The sequence below is a fragment of the Nothobranchius furzeri genome, chromosome 5, assembly GCF_043380555.1.
Source record: "Nothobranchius furzeri strain GRZ-AD chromosome 5, NfurGRZ-RIMD1, whole genome shotgun sequence".
In the NCBI taxonomy this organism is placed as follows: domain Eukaryota; kingdom Metazoa; phylum Chordata; class Actinopteri; order Cyprinodontiformes; family Nothobranchiidae; genus Nothobranchius; species Nothobranchius furzeri.
This window is the reverse complement of record NC_091745.1, coordinates 77698714-77708713: the sequence shown is the minus strand read 5'-3', so window position 1 is coordinate 77708713 and position 10000 is coordinate 77698714.

Below are 10000 nucleotides of genomic sequence, written 5' to 3'. Positions count from 1 at the left end.
AGCCTCCGGGAGACATTTATTACTGCTAGTAATGCCCGTTGTGCTTTAATTATGGATTTATGGTAAAAAAACATCCAATCTGCAAAAGGAATAAAAATGATGGAGTTGAGATTGCATGAGTCGTATTTCACGATGAAGTCATTCTGTTGCTGAGGTGGTCTGCTGAATAAAGCCTCGTCTGAAGATAAGCCATTTATCATGTCTCCAGTTTAAAGGATCATTGGGGAAATTCATCTTCTCTGCAGGCTATTAGCATATAACCATGACTTGACAAAAATGCATCAAAGACCCCTGAATGAAAGTGACAGCCTCTCCCATCTTGTGTGTGTGCAGCTCAAAGAGGGGATTGATGAAGAGCTCTGAAATGTGTGTGATGCTGTGTGTCAGCAGGCCGTGACAAAGCATGGCTCAGCATTCAGGTGCACTCGACCGTGCTGTTCTCCCCTCAACCCCCTTTTATCCCCTCCTTTCTGCCTCACTCACAACTTTCTCTCCCATTCTCCTCCTTTTCTTCCTCCTTCTCCTCCTGCTGTCCTGCTTTTGTTCTTTTGTGCTGCTCGGACGCATTCCTCGAGCCCAATGGAGAGGTGGAGACGGGGAGAATGTGGCAAAAGAGAAGAAGAGTGAAGTTAGGGTGTGCAAGTGATTTTTTTTACCTCTTTGTTTGGAGAAAAAGGATAAAGGATGAGTCAGCAGTAAGCGTGGAGATCAAACACTGACACGGAGAGCCAGGTGGAAAAGTTGAGACAGAGGCAGCGAAAGACAAGAGACTCCTGTGTTTTTAGGAGCTGAAAGACGTATTCGTCTGGAGCCAACTCTGCTTGATTTGATCTTTATTTCCTCCACTTCTTTTGTTTCTGGCTGTGTTCTTTCTCACACTGAGATTACCTGCTGTAACTGATAGCATCACTTTCCATCCCAGAAACTGACAGGCCGGCTGAACCACATGGGAGCGATACGGCGTCCATTGTTAAAGCGGAGGTGTTTGGCTGCTGAGTTCAAGGCAGAAACACACACGGTGAAATGAAGACACACCGGCCTAACGTCACGATTGTTAGCAGACGTTCAGCTTACTGACAATACTTCATTCAAACGACTGGAAATGGAAAATCTGAACTGAAAAATAGGAGAGTAACGAAAATAAACGTCTCTGTGGTTCAAAAACAAGTTTCATGGCCAACAGCATCGTAACAGGGCTCTGCTGAAGAAGGAACCTCTGAAGGTGATTGGTGTGGGCTAATGCTCTAAACGAGTCCATCTCAGGCGACGGTGGCACAGGAGTTAAGTGCTCTCCCCGTAATCGGAAGGTTGCAGGGTCGAGCCCCGTTCAGTCTGTCGCTGTCTTTGTGTCCTTGGGCAAGACACTTAACCCACGTTGCCTGCTGGTGGTGGTCGGAGGGACCGGTGGCGCCAGTGCTCGGCAGCCTCGCCTCTGTCAGTGCGCCCCAGGGCAGCTGTGGCTACATTGTAGCTCATCCCCACCAGTGTGTGAATGTGTGTGTGAATGGGTGAATGACTGATTGTGTTGTAAAGCGCCTTGGGAGGTTTCAAGAACTCTAGAAGGCGCTATATCAAATACAGGCCATTTACCATTTAACAACGCTGAGGAAAGAGATGGATTGTTGGTGGAACTCACATTTCTCAGCTTTAAAGGGAACAAACTATACAAAACTTAACCTTTGCATAATTTTGCGCTTCCATGTGGGTCTCTACTGCCTCTATAAACACTCTAAATGTAAAAAAAAATGTCCATTTGTTTTCCAACTGAGTGGAGTCTTAGGAATTATCTGCCTAAAATGAGCTGTTTCAAAAAGTCTCTGATTGTGATGTCACACATGAGGAAAGAAGAATTTAACAAGCTCTTGTACAATAGAGCGGCTGCTGATGGAGGAGCAGCAGTCTTACTGTGAGCCCCTTCGTGATATCAGAGCTTCTCAGCTCATAGCAGCCCGAGAGGGGGATGGGTGGGCGTGGCCAGCTCCAGCTTGTTTTTTTAAAGTGACAAAGCCGAGAAACGGCTCAATCTGAAAGGTGCTGTCAGGTCCTGCTCACCAGACTTATTTTTCCTTGTTTGCAATGATTAGTCTCACCTGCTCCTCGTTACCCTGCTCACCTATTTTTCCTGATCCTCATGTATTTAAACCCTGTTCGTCCAGTTTGTTGGCTCGTCTGCAGTTGTTCTCCTCGTTCTCGTTTTTGATCGCTGCCAGTCCTGACTTTAAAGATGTGGTTCACTGAAAAAATATTTTAAATGATTATTTCTGATTCTAACGGGTCACTCTGAGTGTTTCATGCAGGCTGAACATGAAAATAGTCTCCTACACTTATCTCCTGCATCAGCTTCTGATACAAAACAGAAGGTGAAACTCTTGGATTAGAAAATCCTGACAGATCTACGCCACACTGTCACCTAACATTCATGGACTCACCCATCTGGACTCACGACGGGGAAGGCCGTTGTTGGTTTAGCGTCCAGGAAACAAGCAGAGAACGTCTCAGCTAGTGGAAGCTAACAGTTAGCATTAGCAATTCCACCACACAGTAGAACTCCTCCAGGCCGGTGTTATTTGTGGAGACAAAAAACCAACGTTGCAGAGCAGACAGAGTCAGTGGTAGTCATGTTGATGTTAGCCAATCAGAGGAGAGATGTCCAAATTCATGAAATACTCCAAAACCTGCAGTCTGAAGCTACTGAGTGTTTCTCACTGTCAAGGAACCTCGCCTTGATGTACTGTTCCCGCTCCGGTTGTCTAGGAGATACGTCATCAACAACCGCTAAGGCGTGTTCCAGTGTTCACGTGCTACCGAGGTGTCTGCTCTCAGTTTGTTAGCCGTTTAGCTAACTGCCAAATACATGGGTGGTGTCTTGCTGCCTTTAGGTAAAAAAAATTCCCAGAATACAGTGCAGCATTTTCAAAAGGATGGTTCAAAAGTCGGCAGCTACTTTGGACTACCAGAGAAGTTATCTGTGGTTGGTTAGTTGCTTAGTAGTTGCAGCTTTGGTGGCTAGCAGGTAGTAACTCACTTATATATTTAATTTAACCAGCGTATACACATTTAAAATAAAAAGGCTTGTTATATTGAAACTTACACGTGTAAAATGTAACGTTACCTCACGTGTCATGTGACGCGACCGCGGCTCCCGCGGTAAGTCTGTTCCATTGAACCATTTTCTTTGTCCAAGGAAGGACACTGTCTTTGTCAGCCAGGCCTGACAAGGCACTGCCAGGCGCCTTGACCTGAGAAACACCCATACTTTCCCCTGGCTGATCGTACCTAAAACAGGTGCACCTTAGCTACCCCCACCCAAGTCCAACCTACAAGGCATTCCTGCTAGAGACCGCTGCAAATGCATTATTTAAATGAGTGAACCACGTCTTTAACACAAATCTGCTTCTGTAGAAGCATTTCTACTCTTTTCTGAGCGTATTTCGGCTCCCACCTTGGTCTACACATTGCGCCGGAACCCTTCATGCTTCCCCTGCAGCTGGTTTGTCCACAGGCAGACAAGCCCAGGTAACTAGCTTGGTCCTAACCCACACCGTGACCACAAGGCAGGACCCCGGCACTCTGAGATTCGGCTGTTTTACCCATGAAATCTCTTCTGAATCGCTCTCTGTCTCACCCTTTAGAACCAACTTGCTGAAACTGATGTGCAAACCAGTGTGAAACAATAAAAACCAGGAAGTCTTATCAAATATGCCAATGGATTGTTTTTGCAAAGACCGTGGTTGAAGTTTTCTTGCTATTCAACAAGCGCAGGCTTGTTTTGTTCATTAGATAATGAGTCAGTGCTTTTAAAATCTGACTCATGAGATTTTCCTCCTGCATCCAGGAGGGAACAAACACAAATCTGGTTTCTGTGGACTTCCTATTCAAATCCTCGTATCAACATCATTATCTCCAATCTTACTTCCTCTTTTGTTGCTTATTGTTTCCTGTTTCCTTTCTACATTCACATGACACGGATTTGAACTGGAGCAGCAGAACATCCAGGCCGTTTGTTGTTCCGATATTCTGGACGTGTCACAAAATAAACAGTTTGACGCCTTAACACCGGTGTCTTGTTTCAGATGTAACTCTTCTTGTAACTGGCTGTTTTTAGAGAAGGAACTGTGTCTGCACAAGCAGCAGCTTGTTTATGTGGATGTAGGAGCAGTCACACTTCAGTGTCATTCTTTACTTTATTGGCTCACTGACCTCCCGTAAAAATATCTCACTCCTGGATCTTTAGTGGTCCCAGATGTGAACTTGACCTGGTCTTCCAAATCACCAAGTCCTAGATGGAAGTTATTATTGCTGATGGCTTTTTTTTACCCTAAATGGACGCTACTGGACATAAAGCATAAGTGCAAGCTCATAAAATGTCCCAAAACTACTTTTAGCTTCTCCAGAGATTTACCTCTGCAGCAGTTTGAGCTTGGGGCCTCCCCCTCCTGAGAGTCAGAAAGTAACAAAAACATTCATGAGGTAATAAAATGTTAGACAACTGCATCTAAAAATTATAATGAAAGAAAAAATAAATACATTTTTTGGTTTAAGAGCTGAACCATGACTTTCACAGCCCGAGTGACGCACTCACATTTAGTTTTAACGTGTGTGGAGCTGCTGCTGGTGGCATGCTGACCCGTAAACCACATGGATGTGATTAGGGCGGTAAGGATGGCAGCGTTTAACTTGGAAACGGGAGGCTGAGAATGTGGGAGGCCAAAAGAGCAAAGAGGAAGAGATAAGGAGGACCCAAAAGGAGAACTCCTGTCTAAGAACAGCATGTGTGCAGCTTTCTAAGCTCCTAAATGTTTATGATTTTTTTTATGTTGTTGTTAAAAAAGATCAGAAAACTAAAAAAGCTAACTTGTTCTGTAAAATGATGTCATTCGCGAAGAAAGCAACCCGCAACCTGTAGCTGTTGATGCCATTTCAAACTTTCCATTGAATTTTAACAGGTTGTTAAATTATGTTGAAATTATTGTTTTTCTGTTAACAATTATCACCAAATATCGGTGGAGCTGTTAGCTTATCAGGCTAGCTGTTAGCTAGTTGGGGGTGGCTGTTAGCTCATCAGGCTAGCTGTTAGCTAGTTGGGGGTGGCTGTTAGCTCATCAGGCTAGCTGTTAGCTAGTTGGGGGTGGCCATTAGCTCATCAGGCTAGCCGTTAGCTAATTGGGTGGCCGTGAGCTCATCAGTCTAGCTGTTAGCTAGATGGGGCTGGCCGTTAGCTCATAAGGCTAGCTGTTAGCTAGTTGGGGGTGGCCGTTAGCTCATCAGGCTAGCTGCTTGCTAGTTGGGGGTGGCCGTTAGCTCATCAGGCTAGCTGTTAGCTCATCAGTTTGATCTGTTTCTCCAAACCAAGGTAATTCAGCGATCTGTGACAGTTACAATTTCAACAATTCACAGCCTTCCCACAGAACATCACTCAGAAATATCTGAACTTTCAATTTAATTAAAAAACTTCAGTTTCATCAGAAAAGCTAAACGCACCAGAGAGAAACTGACCTAACAACCAGCCCACACACTCAGTGTCACCCTAATATGGACATTTATCATTTATGTAATCTAAAAGATCATTAATCAGTGTGTGTGTGTGACTCAAGCTGAGTTTCTGTGTTGAGACTAAACCATCTGACGCCTTTGCATTTGCACACAGACGCCTAAATTACTCACAGCCAATCCCCTTTGTCCAGCAGGACAGTCCTCCCCCCCACTCCCTCCCTCCCACCTCCCAAACTCCCTCCTCCGTGGCTTTGTGGTTCTTATTATCGTTCTTTTATTACGGGCTGACCTGGACGGTGAAGGCTGAACTAAAACGTTTATAAATACTAAAAGTTTAACCTACCAGTCATTTTTGATGCATCAGACTTCCTGTCCGTGTTCCCCTTAAATCTTCCTCGTGTCTGGGCCACCTGCAGCTTTAATGAGCACACGGGCCCCTTTGAGGTGCTACATGACCACGGCTCTGTAAAACCACATTGTTTGGGCTGAATGATGCTAAATTGCTCGACAGGAAGTCAGAAGAACACAGGAGGGAGGGACGGAGGAGGGAAAGGAGGTCACGCAAAGAAAGACAGTGAAGGAGATGAGTGAGGTACAGTGAGGTGAAGTGGATGAGAGGCGAGGAGAAGCTGAGAATGAAAACAAGAGCTGGTTCCCATACTTCCATGGCTTTTTATTTTATGTCAGTGACATTTGTTTTTCCACAAACTAAGCAAGTTCAATAAAAGTGCAGCCGCCCCCCTTCTCCCTTTTTTATACGACCTCACTCTGCGCTCATTCTCTCCTCCTGCAGCTTTTCCTCCTCGACAGAGCCGACGGTTGTTGTGCACTTTTGACTTTTCCTCTGCCCTGATTGTGTCGGCACTCTGCAGAAGAGGCGCCACAAGAGCAGCTCCAGTAAATAAATGCAGCAGCATTAAAGAAGAAACACCAGCGTAACCTCCCTGCTGTTTGCTGCTGGATGTGGAGAAAGAAAAGTCTCCATCATTACCTGGAAACGTGTTGCCAGAGTTACGTTGGGTTTGTTTCTGTGATCTCGTGACTTCGCCGAAGGCCTGCAGAAACTGAAAGGATAACGGATCCTTTAGGAAGTCACTGAACAGGAAATGAATCCGTAAAACACGTTGAACTCGGTGACTTTAATTGCATTAGCTGAATTATTTTTGATTATTCTCGATTCTGGTGTAAACCCAACACATAGGGGCATTTAGTTCCTCTCAGTGACAGAATGACTTCTATTTTGCGCTGATTTTGTGTTCTCCGTATCGTTCCAGGATTTAGATGTCAAAGGTTTACTTTCACACGCTTGAGGCACTCCATGGATGCAGCATTAGTTGTAGTTTAAGTTGTTGCTCATTAATTCACAAAATACAAACTAATTTAGCAAGGAAAAGGACAAACTGTTGCTTTTTGTTCAGTCCAGATCATCCTAACAGATTTCTTCGTTTAGGTTAAGCAGGAATGCTGATGTGGTCCTCTTCTGCTGCGCCAACAACCACTCCACTGTTCTTGTGCTGTTCTGGCCTGAGATTCTCAGCACCCTGGAAAAGTTTCTGAGAAATAGTTCAAGAGTGATCCGGTCGGAGATAAAGTCAGGAACTCTTCTGTGAATCCTAATTAGTCTGGCTTCTGATTTTTATTGGACCAGACTAATTAGTGGACGACTTCACCCATCTCAGAAAAGCTGCTGCTTCAAAAGCCTTTACTGTCATCTGCACTGTAAAGAAACGCGTTTGTCTGTACAGTGAAATTCTTACTTTGCTGCCCGACCTGGACGCCACATCTAAAAGTATAAAAATTTAAAATAGAAAAGCAGTAAGAAGAAATAAGCATACAAACTTTCATAAGAAAATATAAAATATAAGCTTTACAGAAATATTGACTCGGCAGAATAAGTGTTTGTACGTATTTGTACAACAGTGTGTGTGCGCACTTGTACAGCTATCCCACATACCGATGGTCCATGTTAGGACCAAAACCCGGTCTTTTCCAAAGTACATTTTTGTCCCTGAGCAAAAACAATATTACACTCTATGATATTATTACACTATATTAAATAGACCCTGGTTGAGCACAAGCACCAAGAGTCAAGTCAAAACTACGTCCAAGTGTAAATGTGTGTGTGCATGTGTGTGTGTGCGTACGTGTGTGTGTGCATGTGTTTGTGTGCGTGCATGTGTGTGCGTGCGTGTTTGTGTGTGTACGTATGTGTGTGTGTGCGTGCATGTGTATGTAGGTGTACAAGGGTGCATGTGTGTATGTAGGTGTGTGTGTGTGGATGTATGTTTGTGTGCGTACGTGTGTGTGTGTGTGCATGTGTGTGTGTGCATGTGTTTGTATGTGTATGTGTGTGTGCGCGCATGCATGCGTGCATGTATGTTTGTATGTGTACTTGGGGGGGTGTGTGTGTGTGCATGTGTGTGTGCATGTGTGTGTGTGTGTGCGTGCATGTGTATGTAAGTGTACATGGGTATGTGCGTGTGTGTGTGCATGCAAGTGTTTGTATGTGTATATGGGTGTGTATGTAGGTGTGTGTGCATGTGTATTTAGTTGTGTGTGCGTGCATGCATGTGTTTGTATATGAATGTGGATGAGTGTGTTGATGTAGGTGTCTGTGTATGTCGGTGTGTGTGTGTGCATCTGTGTGTGCGTGTGTATGTGTGCGTGCATGTTTTTGTATGTGTACGTGAGTGTGTGTGTGGATGTCAGCAGGCTTCATCCTTGCACTGACTAATTACTTGTAGATCAATGAGCTTTTATTTTTAATTCATTTATTTTTAATCCCGCTCAGGCAGGTGTGCTAGTTTTATTTAACAAACGTGTTCTCCTGTCAGTTTAAAATAAGAAAAATGCTGTTGTTGTAAACATAAACAGGATTAAAATGCAGCTGAAGTGAGTGAAATATATATGTGCAGCTTTTAATAACCTAAACTTTGCTAGGTAGTTTAGGTGAGGAGTGTAACACTGATGTACGTTTATCTTTGGTATCTTGTTGCAAAAGGGCGGAAACTGTCTCTGAAATGTTCCGTCTGAGTTCAAACAGTCTTTTATAAAACCGCGTTCTTTATATTCGGATCAGAAATCCTTTAGTGTGAAATGAAACAAACCTGAAACTGTGAAATAAACAGTGACCCTCATGAGTCAGGTGTTGGAAAGATGAAAGAAAAGGAGAATACTTTAAAGACATTCAGTTTGGCCCACCAGGATCAGGGTTTTACTCCCTGGTGAACACGAAGCATCTCTCCTGTCATCTAGTGGTAACCATTGGTTACTGCCGTGCTCTCCTCCAGGCCTGAACTTTGTGACCCCGTAGAGAACGCCGCCTGGGCCCGTCACGCTCCAGTTCCTTACCAACTAAAGAAACCATTGTTGTTAGTGTGCATTTGTGTTTGCTGCTTTCAGGTTTGCGTGACGGCCGCCCCACTCAGGTCTCTGCTGGGGCAGGTGCAGTCAGAACACCTGAAAGTTTATGTTTGCGTTTCCATGAGAACCAGTTTAACTGTGGGAGCTGCAGAGTGGAAACCATTTACCTGATGTAATCCATCCAAATGTGAAGTCATCCTTTTGTTTTGTAGGAGTCGTTATGAGATCAAATTTAGAGCATTAAAGATCATCTCTGCAGGTTTGCTGTGCAACAAGATTTCATTTGAATTCATCAACACTTGGATGAAATTAATTTCAAGTAGTTTTTTGTGAGGCTTATAGTTAATTACATTTGAGTCAAAATATTGCCGGTAAACACAGATCGGTCCGGCTAATGCACGCTTCACTACATACATACATACATACATACATACATACATACATACATACATACATACATACATACAAAGATACAAATATGTATGTACGTACGTATAAACATACAAACATACATACATACATATATACACAAATACATACATACATATTTGTATCTTTGTATGTATGTATGTACGTATGTGCGTACGTACATACATACATACATACATATATACACAAATACATACATACATATTTGTATCTTTGTATGTATGTATGTACGTATGTGCGTACGTACATACGTACATACATACATACATACATACATACATACATATATACACACATACATAAATATATACACAAATACATATATACACAAATACATACAAATACATACACACATATATACACAAATACAAACATACATGCCTACATACATATATACACAAATACATACATACATATTCATATCTTTGTATGTATGTATGTACGTACGTACGTGCATACATACATATATACGGTACATACATACATACATATATACACAAATACAGACATGCATACATACATATATACACACACACATACATACATACATACATACATACATACATACATACATATATACATACAGACATATATATGTACATACATACATACATGCATATTTACATATATATATATATATAAATATAATATATATATATATATATATATATATATATATATATATATATATATATATATATATATATATATATAT